This window comes from Myotis daubentonii, chromosome 2, assembly GCF_963259705.1.
Source record: "Myotis daubentonii chromosome 2, mMyoDau2.1, whole genome shotgun sequence".
Lineage (NCBI taxonomy): Eukaryota > Metazoa > Chordata > Mammalia > Chiroptera > Vespertilionidae > Myotis > Myotis daubentonii.
The window spans coordinates 165,629,354-165,648,092 of record NC_081841.1 but is presented as its reverse complement, the minus strand read 5'-3'; positions in this window follow the sequence as shown (position 1 = coordinate 165,648,092).

The window sequence follows — 18,739 nt, the reverse complement described above, 5'->3', positions numbered from 1 at the left end:
AGACATAATTGAGATTGAACTCTAACCAATTCAGAAACAAGCGTTACTTTCCGCAGCCCCGGAGAAGCCAGCCGGCCTCTGCCAGAAGGGAAGTATTGCCATACAAAGCGCTCTGTATGCCGCTTGCAGAGAGAAGCAGCCCTGTCATTGGGGCTGGCCATTCATCTTTGTGTGTCCTTATGGCAGAGGTAGTGTGAGCAGGAAACCGCCCCGCCTAAAACATGAGTGATGTTTCTGGGGTCCATGTGGTCTGTGACAACAGCTGTATGTGAGGCATTGCTGACACAGGAAAGGGCCCAAAGATTGCTGTCAACCTGCTGCGTAGACATCAATAATGCCGGCCTGTCCCCAAGAGCTCTGAGCCTTTACCTGCCTCACACAGGCCTGAATTCTCCCCAGGATTCAGAGCGAGGTCAGCAGTGGCCCGCTGAGGAAAGCAGACAACTTCAAGGGACTTTATGGAGCCCCTGGCATGTGCAAGCTCTCCTTGGAGTCTGCCACACTTAGGAACAGCCTCAATTTGGAGACTGAGAATTCTAAAGTTATATAAAGGGTGAGTAAAAATAACAATTCTGCTGCTACATTTTATTATAGAAGCTTCACATTTAGTCTCTTGCAACGAAACTCCTACATATTGCTGATTCACTGGCTTGGGACCCTCTTGGGTTTCTCTCTTCAGTGGAGAGCCCAGGCCTTTGATCTGGGGTGAAATAAGATATAAGGAATGAAACCGTTTATAGAAATAATTTTCTTAGGTATAATGGCAATATTTTGGAACTATAACATTCTTAATGGCATCGTTTTTTGTTTATTTGTTTGTGTTAAGAAAGAGTGTGAACCTTTCAAGCAGAGGTTAACGGTTTGGGTTATTTTAATATCATGAGGTATCCCCTTCTCCAGTTTCACTGGCAAGGGAAAGAACTGTTTTACTACTGAATTAATTGTCAGAAAGATCATTGACATAAATTAAAATGTTCTAAATCTATTAGGCAAAATGTTTGCATATTGATAAAACATTTGCAAATGTAGATAGAAGTGGGTAGCAGCTGAAGTGTGTTCATACCTCAGCGAGAGGTCTGGGTGAGGACTGGAAAAGGAGGCATTAAATCTTCCTCAGCTTGGCTCGGGGAGAGGAGCTATCAGAAGCAAGTCAACTCTCAGAAGGCTGAGAGATCAAAGGAGCCCTGGGAGCAGCGTAACAGAGCGTGGACTTCTCCAGCCGACCAGGGTGCTTTCAAACCTGGCTGTCCACTGGGAACCCTGAGCACCTTGTCTGAACTCCTTAAATCTTATGTCCTGTATTTAAAACTATGTGTGCATGTGTGTGCATGTGCGTGCATGTGTGTGTTGTGCTGATTAAACAAAATAGTGGATACCTGAAAGGTATATATCCACTGTTGTTTGGTGTACACAAGAATCTTAAACCCAGGAGCATGAAGCAAAGATGAGCATATCCAGGCTCCAAAACAAGTGGACGATTAACAATCAAGAAGTTGAAGAGCTTCAGTGACAAAGAACAGGTTGAAGTTGCCAGAAGCTCCAGAAGTACCCAGACAGCCGGAGATCAAGCGTGGCCTTAGTTAGCAAGACACAACCATTCAAAACCTCAGAGATCTGACCCAAGGCCAGGAGGTCACAGTGAACAAACCTTCCTCATCTCCATGTCAACAGGGCAGAAAGGGATTTGGAGTGAGAACTGAATTGGGCCTGTGTGGCTAACCAGCGAGACAAAAAGGAACAAAGTAGCCCAGGCAAAGGGCAAAGAACAGCGATATTCTAAAGATATTTGTCAGCTGTCACTCACTCTCTAGGTCATGTCATCCAATCTTATGACTTTGTATTAGTTGCCTATGGCTGCTGTAACAAATCACCACTATCTTACTAGCTTCAATACACAAAATGTTATCATCTTACTGTTGTGGCGGTCAGAAGACTCTCTTAGCTATAAAATCACGGAACAGCAGGACGATGTTCCTTCTAGAGCAGGGGTGGGCAAACTTTTTGACTCGAGGGCCACAGTGGGTTCTTAAACTGGACCGGAGGGCCGGAACAAAAGCATGGATGGAGTGTTTGTGTGAACTAATATAAATTCAAAGTAAACGTCATTACATAAAAGGGTACGGTCTTTTTTTTTTTTAGTTTTATTCATTTCAAACGGGCCGTATTCGGCCCGCGGGCCGTAGTTTGCCCACGACTGTTCTAGAGACTCCAGGGGGACTTTATTTCTTTGCCTTTTCTGTCTTCTAGAGGCTCCCTCAGTCCTTGGCTCATGGTCCATTTCTCCATCTTCAAAGCCAGCAGCTTAGCATCTTGAAGTCTCTTTTCCTCTCTATTTTCCCTCTCTCTTCCTCTCTCACTGACTCTGACTCTGGCCTTCCTGTCGTCCTCTTATAAGGATCCTTGTGAATACAATGGACTCACAGAGATAATCCAGGGTAATCTGCCAATCTTAAAACCTTTAACTTAATCACATCTGCAAAAACTAGTTAACCAGGGCTTAACTTGCTGGGTATTACTGGAGCCTAATTAAGCTAGGGGAAGAAAAATACCGAACTCCAGCCCACTCAATTCATTCTGTCTCACCTACTGAGAGAAGCAAAAAGTCAGCAATACCTGTGAAGTTCATAGTCCAGAGTCATAGGATTATTAAAGAATTGAGACCTAATCACAAGACTATAGAACATTTCTCCTCCTCTGACAACTCACCACCACATTATAAAGACCTAGTTTCAGCAGTTTTACCTAGTATATCATATTCAGTTATTAAGAAAAACCTGTGTCACACTAAAAGACAAAAAACACAATTTAAAAAGACAGAACAAGCATCATAACCATACATGGCAGGGATGTTGAAAGTATCAGACCAAGAATTTAAAATATTACAATAAATATTCTAAAGGCTTTAATGGATAAAGAATATAGCATGCAAAAACAGTTAAACAAAGTAAGCAGAGAGTTGGAAATCCTAAGAAAAATCTCAAAGAGAAATGCTAGAGATACAAAAACAAAACACAACAAAAAAACACTGTAGGAGAAACCAAGATGGCGGCATAGGTAAACACCTGAAATTGCTGCCTCGAACAACCACTTCAAAAATACAACTGAAAGACAAAACCGACATCATCCAGAACCACAGGAAGGCTGGCTGAGTGGAAAGTCTACAACTAGAAGGAAAGAGAAAAGCACAGACTCAGAGGGGGTGTGGAAGTAAAATGCAGAGGTATGGAGGCGCACGTGGAAAGGGCTGGCAACTGAGGACGCGGTTGTCTTTTTTAATCAGGAGAGAGGCACAAGTTCCCGACGGCCCTGACTCCAGTTCTGGGCGAGTCTCTGGGGACCAGAGAAACTGGACTGTCTGGCAGAACGCAGAACTCGAGGGCAGCTTTCTCTCAGAGGTGCTTGCAGCAATTACCACAATGAGACCCGAAATCTCTTAGGGCAGGGTTGAGGATCAGCTATAGCTGTTTGCTCCACCATGTTGATTCCGAGACCCTGCCCCACCCAAGCTGTGTGCAGAGGCTTTTGCATATGAATAGGCTGGCCCTTTCAGATCTAAAATTACCTAACAAACTGCAGCTGGGTCAGAAAGACCCAGAACATCCAAAAGAAGGCCCAAGGCCCCACAGCAGTTTGCATTGCTTCACAGCTGGGCCTCATCTGGACATCTCAAAAACCCAAACAAGGAAGAGGAACCTGTAGATCTCTCCATAGCTCCTGCTGGGTAGCCTCAGGCAGAGGCTAAATTAGCACCTCCTTAGACATCCAAGAGCCTGTGTACCTAGTGGCCAGAGTGGGACCATCCAGATTATAATTCCTCAGATCCATAAGGGACATACTCAGGGGGCAGACTCAGTGAGCACCAAAGCCCCACTGAAGCAAGTTTTGCCCCAGAAGGGTGTCTTCAGCACAGAAGTCCTTCCACTGTAGACACAGCTGATTCTCACAGACAATTGGCCTGGAGGTCAATTCCTCCCAGTGATACCTACACCAATCAAGGCTTAACTACAACAAGACTGTGCACACAGCCCACAAAGGGGTGCACCAAGAGTGTCCACAAGAGTGTCTACCCCAGGTAATTGGGGAGGCTGAGCCACTGGGCCCTATAGGACATCTAGCACAGAAAACCATTCTATCAACACAGGAAAGCAGCCAAAATGTGAGAAAAGAAACAGGTCACAAATGACAAAAATGGAAGAAAGCAAACTACTGGATATAGAGTTCAAAACCACAGTTTTAAGGTTTTTCAAGAATTTTCTAGAAACTGCCGATAAATTTAGTAAGACCCTCAATAAGTCTGGTGATACTTTCGAGGATATGATAAAGGACCAACTAGAAATTAAGCATACACTGACTGAAATAAAGAATATTATACAGAGATCCAACAGCAAACTAGAGGATCGCAAGAATCAAGTCAAAGATTTGAAGTACGAAGAAGTAACAAACACCCAACCAGAAAAGAAAAAAGAAAAAAGAATCCAAAAATATGAAGATAGTGTAAGGAGCCTCTGGGACAACTTCAAGCATCCCAACATCCAAATTATGGGGATGTTGATATTGAAAGAGAGAGCAAGATATTGAAAACCTATTTGAAGAAATAATGACAGAAAACTTCCCCCACCTGGTGAAAGAAATGGACTTACAGGTCCAGGAAGCACAGAGAACCCCAAGCAAAAGGAATCCAAAGAGGACCACACCAAGACACATCATAATTAAAATGCCAAGAGCAAAAGACAAAGAGAGAATCTTAAAAGCAGCAAGAGAAAAAAAGTCAGTTACCTACAAGGGAGTACCCATACGGCTGTCAGCTGATTTCTCAACAGAAACTATGCAGGCCAGAAGGGAGTGGCAAGAAATATTCAAATTGATGAATAGCAAGGACCTACAACCAAGATTAGTCTACCCAGCAAAGCTATCATTCAGAATTGAAGGTCAGATAAAGAGCTTCACAGATAAGAAAAAGCTAAAGGAGTTCATCACCACCAAACCAGTATTATATGAAATGCTGAAAGGTATTCTTTAAGAAGAGTAAGAAGAAGAAAAAGGTAAAGATAAAAATTATGAACAACAAATGCACATCTATCAACAAGTGAATCTAAAAATCAAGTGAAAAAAAATCTGATGAGCAGAATAAACTTGTGAATATAATAGAATCAGGGGCATAGAAAGGGAGTGGACTGACAATTCTTGGGGGGAAAGGGTGTGGGGGTCCGGGACGAGACTGGACAAAAATCATACACCTATGGATGAGGACAGGGGAGGAGGGAGGAGGGTAAGGGCAGAGGGTGGTGTGGGAACCGGGAGGAGGGGAACTATGGGGGGGAAAAAGAGGAACAACTTTAATAATCTGAACAATAAAGATTTTAAAAATATATAAATAAATAAATAAAAAGAACACTGTAAAAGAAAAAAAGAATGTTTTTTATGGTCTTATTGGTAGGCTGTACATGGCTGAAGAAAAAATCTCCAAATTAGAGGATATATCAATAGAACCCTCAAAACCAAAAGAAAAGAAAGCCAGAAGAAGAAGGAGAAGAAGGAGAAGAAGGAGAAGGAGAAGAAGAAGAAGAAGAAGAAGAAGAAGAAGAAGAAGAAGAAGAAGAAGAAGAAGAAGAAACCAGAACAGACTATGCAGCATGAAGGGACAAGTACAGAAGCTGTAACATACATGTAAAGGAAATACTGGAGGGGAAGAAAGAAAGGAACATGAAAATTATTGGAAACAATAATGACTGAGAATTTCTGAAAATTAGTGGCATACACAAAACTACATATCTGAAAAGTTCAGACAACAACAAGCCGAATAAATGCCAAAAATAAAAACAAAACAAACAAACAAAAACCCAACACTACATCTAGGCATAAATAATTTTCAAAATACAGAAAATCAAAGATAGAATAATTCCTTAAAGAAGCCAGGTAAAAAACAATAATAACCAAAAAAAATGTATCCATAGAGGAACAAAGATAAGAATTACATCTGACTTCTCCTCAGAACCACCCAAGCAAGAAGAGAGTGGAGTAAAATATTTACAGTGTTGAGAGGGGGAAAAGCCCTATCAATCTAGCATTGTGTACCCTGTGAAATCATTCAAAGGTAAAGAAATGAAAACTTTCTCAGACAAAAAGGAAAAGAGAGAGAATTTACTGCCAGTAGACCTGCCTTGCAAGAAATGTTAAAGGAAGTTTTTTAGAGAGAAAGAATAATCTAGGCCAGAAACTCAGATCTACATAAAGCAAGAAACAGTATCAAAGAAAGAATAAGTAAAGGTAAAATAAAACATATTTTTCTAATTATTAATTGATCTCACAGTGAAGAGCTTATTCACAATACCAATAATGTATTTTATCATGTATGCTTATGTACTATATATCATGTATTATGTATATGTCACATACATAAGCATAATATATATATATATACACACATATATATTATATATTTATATATAAGTGAGACAAATAATAACAATGATACAAGGGATGGGAAGGAAGAATCAGGATTATTTTGTTATTATAAGGTACTCACACTATCCATGAAGTGGTACAGTATTATTTGAAAGTGAACTTAGATTAGCTGTAAATATATATTACAAAATCTAGGTCAACCACTAAGAAAAGTAAAAAAAGAAGTATAACCAAGATGTTAAGGGGAGGAAATGGACTCATATAAATTGCTCAGTAAAAACTATAAAAACAGAAAAAGAGTAGTAGACAAAAATAAGAAAAAAGAACAAGGGCAACAAATAGAAAACAGTAATGAATATGGCAGATATTAATCCAACTATATCAATAATCACTGGATATCAATGCTCTAAATGGACCAATTAAAAAACAGATATCGTCAGAATGGACCAAAAACACAAGATACAATAAAAAATATATTTAAAAAAATAAAAATGAATGAAGAAAAATATACCATGATAACACTAATCAACTTCATCATCTAATAACTTATTCCTTATCTCTACCTAGATTTTTTCATTGGCATCTCAAACTCAATGTGTCAAAAAACAAACTACTGAATTCCACTCAACACCTTACCCAAGGCAAAACCTGTCCTTCCTGCAGCATTCTGCTTCTCAGTCCATAGCAAGTACCTTATTCCTATTGCTCAGACCAAAAATCTTGAAGCTATCCTTGATTCCCTTTTCTCACATTCTACAACCAACGAATCCATTTTACTCTCTCTGCATGTTCTTACAAAGACTTACATATAACCCTAGCCAGTTGGCTTATGGGATAAAGCGTTGGCCTACGGACTGAAGAGTCCTGGGTTAGATTCCATCAAGGGCACATGCCTGGGTTGTGGGATCAACCCAGTAGGGAGCATGCAGAAGGCAGCCAATCAATGATTCTCTCTCATCATTGATGTTTCTCTCTCTCTCTCCCTTTCTCTCTGAAATCAATAAAAAATATTTTTTAAAAAAAAAAGACTTACATACAAATGTTCATAGGGGCTTTATTTGTAAGAGCCCAAAACTGGAAATATCTCAAATGTTCATCAATAGGTGAATGGATAAACAAAGTGTGGTATATCAGTATAATGGAATACTATCTATAATAATAAAAGGATAATATGCTAATTATACTGGACATCCTTCCTGACAAAGCCGGGCTGAAGGGAAGCCAGCCCGGGGCCTGGGTGCCTGCTGGCAGCCTGAGGAGGGAAGCCCGAGTCCCAGGTGCCAGAGGGAAGCCGGTGCCAGCAGCTGGGGGAAGGAAGGCCTACTCTTACACGAATTTTCGTACATTGGGCCTCTAGTTCATCAATAAAAAGAATAAACTATTGGTACACAAGCAATATGGACAAATCTCTATAATTATGTTGAGGAAAAGATAGGAGACATAAAAGAGTATATACTATGCTCATTTATATAAAATTTTAGAAAATTCAAACTAATCTATAGTAACAGTAAGCATATTAATAGTTGCCTAGACACAGAGTTGGGGTTGTGGGTAAGGGCAGGAGGGAAAAATTAAAGAGAAGAACAAGAAAACTTGTAGGGGTAATAAATATGTTCACTTTCTTGATTATGATGATATTTTCAAAGGTGTATGTGTATGTCAAACTTATCAAATTATATATACTTTAGATATGTGCAGCTTATTATATCAGTTATAGCTCATAGCTCAATAAAGCTGTTAAAAATATATCACTGTAATTATTAAGAAAATATGCCTTACCTGGCTGGTGTGGCTCAGTGATTGAGCATCAACCTATGAACCTGGAAGTCAGGATTCCATTCCTGGTCAGGGCACATGCCCAGGTTGCAGGCTCGATCCCCAGTGGGAGGGCATGCAGGAGGCATCCGATCAATGATTCTCTCTCATCATTGATGTTTCTGTCTCTCTCTCTCTCCTTCTCCCTTCCTCTCTGAAATAAATAAAAAATATTTTTTAAAAATAAAGAAAATATGCCTTGTTTTTATAAAATGATATTGTCTTTTCCACATGTGAAGGTATTAAAGTGATTCATAATTGAAATAACTACTGATATTTTGCCAAGAATGTCACCATTAAAACTGCTGAAATGGTCACAATTTTAAATTTGATATTTTGCCATTTCTTCTTCAGAAAATAAAACTTTAAATCAAAGGGGATATATAAAATGACAAAATTAAAAACATTTTGCAGAAAACCATTCTTTTAAAATTATATTTTTATGTAATTTAGAAAAAGTGAATTATATACTTCCTTTTCCTGAAAAATAACAGAAAAGACAACTGCAAAAGGATAGAAATTACAAAGCTCTCATTACAAAACACCTAGAAATTCTTACTGAAAACTACTTATATCCACTAAAACACAAGGCAAGTTTGCAAGGAAATGAGGTAGAACTTTTATACACCAAAAATGACTGAAGAAAAAACAGAAAACCAAAGCGGTAAGTTTTCAAACAGAAACTGCAGCTACTAATTCTAATGCCAAGTTTTTGAACAGAAAATATGGCCTGGGCCTGCAAGGATCAAGAAATTATAAGAGCCCGATTTGATGTCAGGATACTCAAAGGACTGTAATCCCAGTAATAATTAGAAAATAATAATTCACCCCCAAACACAAGAAGACAACCAGAAAGCATGTCTACCTCAGTCTAAAAACTCTGGATGGGGGAAAATAATCTCCCTTGACAATTCCTCATTATGGGGTAAAAACTCCCATGGGTTTGAGACTTGAAATTATAATATTCATATGGTTTGAAAATTTTAGGAGAAATTAAAAATCAACACAAAGTCAGTAATAAGCTGGGGGTGCCTATCAAAAGCAAATTAAAAACTTTTCTAAGACAGGCTTTTAGACAGGAATTCTCACAGATAAAGCCCTACTTTTGATGAATTCACAATCCAAAATTACAGAATACATGAAAAATCAATCCTTGTGAACAAGAGACAGAAAATCCAGCAGTGTTATTAGATCTCTGTTCTCATGAAATTCAAATAATGTAAGTCCCTAATATAAACTATGAAATGAGAATGCTAAAGTTGATTAAATACATAATCTAAAGACTAAAAAACCTTAAAATAATATATTACTAAGAAAAGACAACAAGGCAAATTTGAAAGAGAACCAAAGGAACTTCCAGAATTATTTTTAAAAACTATTAAAATATAAAACCAAATTAATGGATTAAATATAGTAGATGAGACATAGCTGAAGAGAAAATTATTAAGATAAAAGATCAGATGAAAATATTACTCTTATTTAGCACAGAAAGTCAAGTAGATGAAAAATATAAGCTGTGATATTTTCAAGACAAGAAAATAGAGATATGTCAGAGAAGAAATACCTAACAACATAGAAATAGAATTTTCCAGGATTTACAGTAGACACGAATCATCACATGATTTGTCAAGGAATTACTCATGTTTAACTCCAAGCAGGATAGGGTGGACAAAAGTAGTTTGTAGTTGCATTTTGAATTAAAAAAGCTATTGTAATTATCATATGCATGTCTTTTTCCATCCAAACTACTGTAAACCTCCTTTGCCCCACTCCTGTATAAATAAATTTATTCCAGGCATACTGCAATTAAATGCTAAAGACCAGAAGCAAAAAGATTTAAAACAATCAGAGAGAGAGAAAGACAGATGATTGCAGTTTTGACAATTAACATCCAGAAAACAAGTACAAAAGAATAATACCTCCAAATTCTAAAACAAAATAATAAAATAATAAAATTCAATGATGCTATGTATAGCTGGAATCTTTGAAGAATGAGGTAGTCTAGTTGAGCAAATATTTCAGGTAACTGAAATTTTTCCTTTATATACTACAATTATTTACATTTTGGCTAAGTCATAAAAGAAGTCTTTATAAAATATATTATACCCATTCTGGAGTCCATATTCAACGCATAATAACTAGAATGTGACTTTCCTTTGAAATCTCAAATAGTGTGCCATTATTGCAATAAAAAAACAACATGAGTAGGGAAAGTTTGGTACTAGAGAATAAACCAAGTGCACAAGTTAACTATTTTCTCAAAATCCCAGTGAAATTTCAGTAAAGATTTATAAAAGGGAATAAATTCATCACACTGCTGAGAGAGGCAGGGCATACCAGAGACGTACCCATCAACATACCAGAGACATGACAAATTACCAGAAGAGAGAAAACATATGGAAGTTTTATTTCCAGTTAGCCAGAGGAGGAAGTTCAAGTCCAGGAAAGGACCAAGCAAATGTGGGAACCTTTCCTCTTGCCTCTGAGCACAAGTGTGGCAGATTTAGAAAGCAGGAATGGGAAGTGAGTAATCAAGGTACTGATAAAGGGCAATACAGAAACAGCTGGGCCAGATCACCTTGACACCCACCTCTCCTCCACACATACAGAAATATGGGAGCAGGAGTGTTCGCACTGGGAGGAAAGCAGAGATGAATTTACTAAGGAAACCATATCATATCCAGGGGAATGCTAGAGTTGAGGTCATCCCCAGGGTAAAGTCTCTCTTATTTTGACATTTCTGATGGGAGAAGCTCTATATTGTTGCTTTCTCCCCAGCAGCAGATCAGTTAAAGCCCAGAGGCAGATCTTCAGAAGGAAAGTCGATTCACTTACATAATTAATAATAACAAGGCAAATTATTTTAGGAATAAGGTAAAAGTACATGTTTTTGCTCTTAATGAGGGGGAAAAAAAACAATTAGAGACTCCAGAGGAGGAGGGGAAACAGCCAAGACAAGAAAATTGGGGTCTGCATAGAAGGCAAACTTAGCTGTGAAATGATGCTGAGTATTTAATGAAGTAAAAGAAAAGAGGATCCACTGGACATTGACTGTAATTATTCCTTGAATAGCACAAGTTTTGTGACAAATAATTCAATTTATTTCTTTTTAGCCTGGCTATTATTAACAATGGCAAATACTTATTGTTTTTCAATTTTAAAAATAAACTTAGAATCAAGACACAGAAGACTAAATTATACTTGCAGAGCAAAGTACAATGTTTCTAAACTTTAGCAATGTAAAAGGATAGCTGAAAGATGTGAAGATCTGGAAAAGGACAGAAAAATGTAAGAGAACACATTGTCTGAAGTTGATAGATTAAAAAGCAGAAATTTAATATTATTATGTTAAATGATAAAGGAATTTCATAGAATAAATTAATAGTATATCAAGTGTAACAAATAATATGGTGAAGAGGAAAAGGTAGAAAATAGAATTAGCTCAATTCTTCCTTTCATAAAAGGAGTTAATTAAATGCTGTCTAAAGTTGGCAAATTAAGAAATGTCACCTATATAAACACATCCTATATAATAAAAGCCTAATATGCAAATCGACCAAACTGCAGAATGACCGGTTGCTATGATGCGCACTGATCACCAGGGGGCAGACGCTAAATGCAGGAGCTGTCCCCTGGTGGTCAGTGCACTTCTACAAGAGGATCGCTGCTCAGCCAGAAGCCAGGCTCATGGCTGGCGAGTGCAGCAGCAGTGGCAGGAGCCTCTCCCACCTCAGCAGCACTAAGTATGTCCGACTGACGGACATCCCCCAAGGGCTCTCAGACTACAAGAGGACACAGGCTAGGCTGAGGCCCTACTCCCACCCAGTGCACAAATTTCATGCACCAGGACTCTAGTTATTAATAATATCAAATAATCCACAGAAGTACTGAAACCAGAATGATTTTAAGTGGTTATCTCTAAAGAGAGCAGGAATGTTCACTCTCTCTCTCTCTATTTCTGTGCCATTTTATTTTTTATTCCATGTGTTTGTTTTTGCAATTAAATAAAAACCATATAATAAACTTACACTTCTAATAAGGATTGGAAATTACCCTTTTTCTAAAATACTTTTCAAATTTCATATGCAATCAAATGTTAAAATGTTTATATCTGGAAAAATATATACTAATGAGAGAATAAAATTGAGAAAGTATTATGGCACAGATTCTTTTTACGATGAAATAACACTTCAAGTTATAACTGTAATTGGTCAAATAAAAATATTTTAAAGGTATTATTTTAATTTTTAAATATGTGTAATAAGCATAAAATTTTATTCTGCATCTTCACTAACTAGGTACCCATGAATGACTTATTTACTGCTGAATTTTGATTTTCTCAAAATCCTATAAAAGGAGCCTACAGATTTCTGTAAAGGTTGTTGACATAATTAAATGGGATTATTTCAATAAAATTACTAGTCCTGTTTTAGATGTTCAAAACTGCTACTTAGTGCCAATTATCTACAAAATAAATACCTGTCTGTATATGAAGACACCTCTCAGAAAGGTACAACAGAAAGATCACTGATTTTTTAAAACAGAGACTTGAGTTCATATTCTGACTCTGCTATCTTGTGTGTAACTTCAGACAGGTAACTTAAACTTTCCAAATCTCACATTCTATATTTGAATCCTGGGAATGATAATCTATGTCAGTATCTTCAGAGGATAATAAGAGTTGTGGGCTGGCTGCTTTTACTTATATAGATGATCCCAGACAGATGAAATGTTGTAGCTGGAACTTCATTTTTCTTCTATACTACTGTCTGTAGTGGACAGCTATCATAGAAAACAGGCGAATCTGAACTCCTTTATATGTTTAGGGGCTGTCCTACTCCGTGAGTCTTGGTTGAGAACCAAGACCACAAGGAGATGAATATATTGTATACTTACTTCCTTAGCCACTTCCTCCCTTGCACCCAGGGTGAGACATGTAACCTTGACTCTGTCTGTCAGAGCACCAGACTTTGATTTCAGACCTGGGACACAAGAGTGCATAGATCTGGGGAGTTCACATTCTCTCTTGCTGGCAACGTCTATAGTAGCAAAGACTATAAGCTCGAATTCCTGATGCAAAATTACTTGTCGTGCAAATGGTCACTTCTGGTGATCAGAGGGGGTGTGAGCAGCCTTCTACTGAGAAGTGTCAGGATTTGGGATAAGTTTCAAAACTAGAATTCTCATCACCTGCTGATGGATTAGATGTGGGTTGTGCAATAAATCAAGAAATTAATGATGAATCCAAGGTTTTTGGTCTAAAATTCAGCAGATTGTATGAGTTTGAATTCTAGGGAAAATGTGCACAATTCATACGTTTTGAAGCATCTAAACGGAATTAAAAATTAAAATGCTATTTTATTGGCATGGTTTTAAGGTATTTACAAGTTAAAACAATCCTCATAACTGCCACTTGTGTATTATTATTATTCTATAATAAATAAACACATAATTTGGCATCATTTTTCTGAGTGTTAATTATAGACAAACACATATAAAAAATAACTTTTCCTCTCTCCATTTAAGTATTTTATATTGCCAGCTGAACAAACACATGCATAAACAAACAAAAACACTTTTTGGTGCTTGACAAATTTTACCTCTAGATTCTCTAACACAGAACACATGTTTTACTTGGTCAAGCCTGACTATTTATTCAATGGTTTAATTTTTCAAATATATAGAGTTTTTTCATGGTTTCAGATACAAAAATATATACTTTTGACCATAGTTGAAGGAATAGGCAAAAAATTTAGAGAGCTTATCCTCTAGTGACTCCTTTACCAAATTACCCTATGGTCTGCCAAAATCTTAAAACATCACTTTTATTATGCCATCCCCCTCTTTAAGTATCAAGATCCAAGTCCAAATTCACCAGCTTGGTAGTCATGATCATGCATATAGCGAACACTGACTTATGTGACAGCCCTATTCTAAGCACTTTACATATATTAATCCATTGAATGCTCATGACATAGTAAATACATTAGCTCAAATGTAATGATGAGGCATTGAAAAGACTATTATAAAATTACTAGAGGCCTGGTGCACAAATTCATGCATGGATGGGTCCCTCAGCCTGGCTGGTGATGGAGGCCTATGGCGGAGGAGGGGCAGCCAGCCGGGGGAAGGAGTGACAGGAGGTTGGCTGGCAGGCCAGGGGGAGGAGCCACAGGAGGTTGGGCAGGCCAGAAGGAGGGGCCGCAGGAGGTTGGCTGGCCAGGGGGAAAGGCTATGGGAGGTTGGCCAGCCAGGAAGAGGGGCCATGGGAGGCTGGCCAGCCCCCCTGATCAGGGACAATTGGGGGGCTGGCCAGCTAGGGGAAGAAGCCGTAGGAGGTTGGTGGTCACCCCCACATTGGGGCTGATGGGGGGGAGGGGTCATCCGGGATGAGGGGTCATGGGAGGTTGGCTGTGGGAGTGCACTGACCATCAGGGGGAAGCTCCTGCATTGAGCGTCTGTCTCCTGGTGGTCAGTGCTCATCGTAGCGACTGGTTGACCAGTCATTTTGATTGTTCCAGTCGTTCAGTCATAACGGTTGCTTAGGCTTTTATATATATAGATAACCTCTGATTTCTTGCCCCAATTGGGGCAAGCTACATACTTAACCTAGTCTATAACTGGATGCCATGGGAGCTGAATAGTTTATAAGCAACACTGTTATAGTGACCTTAGCTCTCTGCTATGTATCACCCAGAAATTTCATCAGCAGACTTTCAATGCCTTTACCTACATTTGATAAAACTTTTGAATAGAACAAGTTTTTCTTTGAATGGAATAAAGCCTAGTGCTAAACCTCCAGAGACTTCTCTACAGTTGCTATGAGTCCATCAATTAATACTTTGTGAAATTAACATTTCAGCCATTGACAATTTTCTAAGTGCATTGGATTGGCCAGGGTTTTCCAGATATATATATTGAGGACCAGATTATTATGACCACCTGACATTTGTAGGCAAATTAGCTATAATTTTGCGCTGAAGTTGCTAGAAGGCCAGACCATTATAAACATCTGAATAGCGCAACATACCTAAATATGTTGATCAAGTTCATCCTATCATGTTGATGGCGTATCCCAATGGAGATGGCTTCTTCCAACAAGATAATGCGCCATGCCACGGTGCTTGTATTGTGCAGGAGTGGTTTCAAGAACATGAGGGAGACTTTACCTTGCTTAGGTGGCCCCCGCAATCATCAGATCTCAATCCAATTGAGCATTTGTGGGATGAAGTTAAAAGAGCCATCAGGCAGCTGGTTCCACAACCATCAAATCTCACAGAACTGGACAGTGCTATTCATCAGGCATGGTATTCATCAGGCATGGTGTCAGATTCCTCGCATCATCTTTCAACATCTCGTGGAGTCAATGCTAAGAAGAATCGCCACAGTATTGAAGGCAAAAGGTGGCCCAACGAAGTACTGATGGGGTGGTCATAATAATCTGGCCACTCGGTGTATATATTAGAAGATTTATTGCAGGAATTGGCTCATATGAGAAGTCCTTCAGCCTGCTATCCATAACATGGGGAACCAAGACAGGCTGGGTGTAATTCAGTCCAAGTCTGAAGGCCCGAGAACTCAGAACCTGCCCAAGGACACGATATGATGGATGTTTCAACTCAGGCAGAGAGCAAATTCTCCCTTCCTCCACTTTTTTATTTAGGCTCTCGATGGATCGGATCACGCACACCTGCTGTGGCGGGGGCCCTCTTGTTTACACAGTCTACCATTCCAATACTAATCTTTTCCAGAAGCACCCTCACAGGCACCCCCAGAAATGTTTTACCTGCTCTCTGGGCATCTACCAACCCAGTCAAGTTGACCCATAAAATTAATCATCACCAGTTCATCTCTTGTCAATTGGCACCTATACCCACTCCTTAAAACCACAAAGATAATAAGAAGGATCCATTCCATCTAACATGATAAAACTACCCTGTATACAGCCAAAACCACATTAATTCCTTCCCCAGAAGAGGAATTAAAGTCCTTTACTCCTTTTTTAAACTTTGGCAGGGTCCATTTTTCTGCAGCTTCTGAATCCCTTTTCTAACATTTGCATCACTTTTCTGACTGGTTGTTCTGTACCTCTCCCACTACCCATGATTCATATTGAGCTTAATCACAATTTTGTGATCACAATTGCAAATTCTCATCATACAGAACCTTATTTGTTCCAGACACCTGGACATAGATTTGGGATTGGGCAGGGGTAAGGACTGCTAGGAGAGATACCAATAATACCAGGAAATGACACTGAACAACATACTAGTCAAGTTCTTAGTTGCAAGCAACTCATGAGTGGTTTTGCAGCCCTTTCCATGACTCTGTGAGACAACCAATATTCTTAATAAATGTCTCACCTTCTCTACCAACACTTGATCTGAGCCACCATCAACTCTCACCTGGGTTTTTAAAAGCCTTCTAATGAGTCATCTGCTTCCATGCTACCCCTTTTAAATCAATTTTCAAAAGAACAGCTACAGCAATTGTGATAAAACCCCTACTCTTTTCCTCACTCCTCTCTGCATTCTAGATCATGGGTAATGTTCTTTAGGCAAATCAGGCACAAACATGACTCAGGGCTCTTACACTTGCTATTTCCACTGCCTGGAACATTCTTCCCCCAAATGTCCAAAGGGTTTACTCTCCATCCCTTCCTCCAGTATTTACTCAGAGATCAGCTTTTCAGTTACCAACATGATAAAATTGGACACGCCCTCTCAATATTCCTTCTCTGTTTTTCTTTCTCCACAACACTATGTATTGCATCCACAAACCATGTATCACACTTGTTAATTTGGCTTATTGTCTAGAATAAAGTTCCAAGTGGACAGATATTTTTGTCTCTTTTATTCACTGTTATATACTCTATGCCTAGTGTATTATAAGCATCCAACAATATACGTTGACTCAATTAAGTATTTTACTAAGTGTTAATTTTAATATAATTCAATGTTTTATCAGTATTCATGAGGGCTGTATCAGGAAAAATTAGGTCCTCTAAATATCATTGGCACCATCAAAAGCCAGGTAGATAATATCCTGGCTTAAAAGCATATATTTAGCAATCAGAGATGGGTACAAATCCCACCTCTACCACCTTCTGGTCATATTATGAAAGGAATGTTCATTAATCTCTGTGCATCTGAGATTTTTCATCTGTAAAATGTGGGTGACAGCTCTTGGATTATTGAGAGAGTTGAATGCAATAGGCATAAAAAGTGCTTAACACAGTGTGTAGCCATAATTAGTGATTTATAAGCATACGCATCATCATTATAACCACATTATTAGTATAATAAGAAAATGAATAGATTAATTCTTTGGAACTCTTTGTCCTTGTTTATGTACCTGACCCAGTCAGCCCAAATGTCTCTGAACAGAATGTATGAGGCACTGAACTTTTTTCCATTTACATTTTAAAAATAAATAAGAGGGTAGAAGAACTGTTCTGTATCTTGATGTGGTGGTGGTGACATGGCTGCATGCATTTGTCAAAACTCACAGAGGGTGAATTTCACTGTATGTAAGTTATGACATTTCAAAATCATAAATGAGAACATTAGGGCAAATGTGTGGAACCAATCATAGTAGTCAGAATTAATTACTTGCTTCCTCCCAATGAAAAGCAACACCACAAGGGAAGATCTGATAACATCAGAGGTAGGGAATTTCATCCTCAATGCATGGGAGACACAAAATGACTATGCTTGCCTAATTCCAGGTAAAGACATTATTTCAAAACACAACAAAATAATGTATGTGCTAGCATTGCATAGAAATTGGCTGACTCTCTTGTCTCTCTCATATACTAAGGGAAAGGTAGCAGCAGTTATAAGCCTTGACCCAAATATATGAGATAACCTTATTATAATACATGTATAATTTTATAGTTCCTAATACTTTAGAAGCAAATTTAAATTAATCTAAAAATAGCTCTTAAATGTAATACCACTCAGAAACTTTTATGTTTATATGCTACAGCAACATATTCAATTTTTTACTATTCTTTTGATAAATTAACGTCTAGACCAGTGATGGCGAACCTATGACACTTGGTTGATTTTTCTTTGTTAAATGGCATTTAAATATATAAAATGAATGTCAAAAATATAAATCTTTGTTTTACTATGGTTGCAAACATCAAAAAATTTCTATATGTGACATGGCACCAGAGTTAAGTTAGGGTTTTTCAAAATGCTGACACACCGAACTCAAAAGGTTTGCCATAACTGGCAATATTTAACAATATTGCCAGGCCTAGAGAAACCAAGATGGCGGCATAGGTAAACACCTGAAATTGCTGCCTCGAACAATCACTTCAAAAATACAACTGAAAGACAAAACAGACATCATCCAGAACCACAGAAAGGCTGGCTGAGTGGAAAGTCTACAACTAGAAGGAAAGAGAAAAGCACACTGAGACTCAGAGGAGGTGCGGAAGTCAAGTGCAGAGGTATGGAGGCTTGAGCCCGCGCAGAAAGGGGCTGGCAAAGGAGGACGCCGGTGTCTTTTG